At 39.4% G+C, this 966-nt stretch overlaps 1 protein-coding gene across 1 annotated transcript in view; it reads left to right on the top strand.

The window, feature by feature from the left end:
- Window positions 1-966, top strand: part of LOC104072973 (unconventional myosin-Vc-like) — a gene marked incomplete at its 5' end in the record, with an annotated part of 25660 nt that overhangs the window by 10658 nt on the left and 14036 nt on the right.

Below are 966 nucleotides of genomic sequence, written 5' to 3'. Positions count from 1 at the left end.
TCTTTCCCTGCCTTTCTTTCTCCTGTTGTAAACGTATTATGCTCACATCACTTATGAATCTGTCAGTGTTCTTGGACATTAATAATTATACTGAAGTACTTCATGTACCTGCACATGCTTGTCTGCACATCAGTCACATGCAGGAAATGTAGACTTGAGACTGTTCTTGCTTTTGCAGTTCCCTGTCTTTTCATGTGTCTTTCTGAGAATTGAAAGGCAACCCTGATCATAATGGCTTCTTTGGAGATATCCTCAGAATTCAGTCAGGGCTGGAAGAGCAGCTGATGGCCATACCAGTCAGAATTCCTGTGAAGTGAATATTTCAGAACAGGATTGAAAGATTTCAGCTTGAAGGAAAGGCAGTGTTTGTAAAGGACACTTGATTAAAAATATAGGGCAAAAACTTTTTTTTTTACCCTCTGGTATTTCATTTCCAGTATTAAAAATCCTATTATTTAGCAATAAATGGTTGTTGCTTTGCAGCATGCTTTTCTCAGATCAAGTGTTTATTTCCCAGCAACTCTTTTCCAGTATAAGACAGAGAACCTTAGGTGCCAGATAAATGCTGTTCTCTGAAGTTTGAAGAGTGCAATCAGTCACTGTTCCTGAGGGTTGGAAGCTGTGTGGTGTTTTAGCCCAGTCTGATTTCAGCTGCAAATAACTTCAGACTATACTAAGAGGACTTCTTTGCTAGTTTTATTGCTTTGCCCATTAGCTGTATTATGATGGAAGCCAGTCCATTCCAGCAGGGACTAGTAGAAAATGGAAAGCTTCTTGCAGTGTTTTACTGAGAAGGACACAGGGCTTTCTGTTGCTATGTCTTTCTTCAGTGCTGACTGTGGCCATAAATGTAGTGGAAAGCTGCTCAGGTAGGCTAACTCTCAAGGAGTTAGAGAATTAGCCTTTAAGTAGAAAAAAAACTCCATTTTGCCTTGAATTCAGTCCCAATATCTGAATTAGTTGTAG

This window comes from Fulmarus glacialis, unplaced genomic scaffold (assembly GCF_000690835.1).
Source record: "Fulmarus glacialis isolate BGI_N327 unplaced genomic scaffold, ASM69083v1 scaffold25982, whole genome shotgun sequence".
NCBI classification, from domain to species: domain Eukaryota; kingdom Metazoa; phylum Chordata; class Aves; order Procellariiformes; family Procellariidae; genus Fulmarus; species Fulmarus glacialis.
The sequence above is the reverse complement of the archived record's forward strand: the minus strand, read 5'-3'. Positions and strand labels throughout refer to the sequence as shown.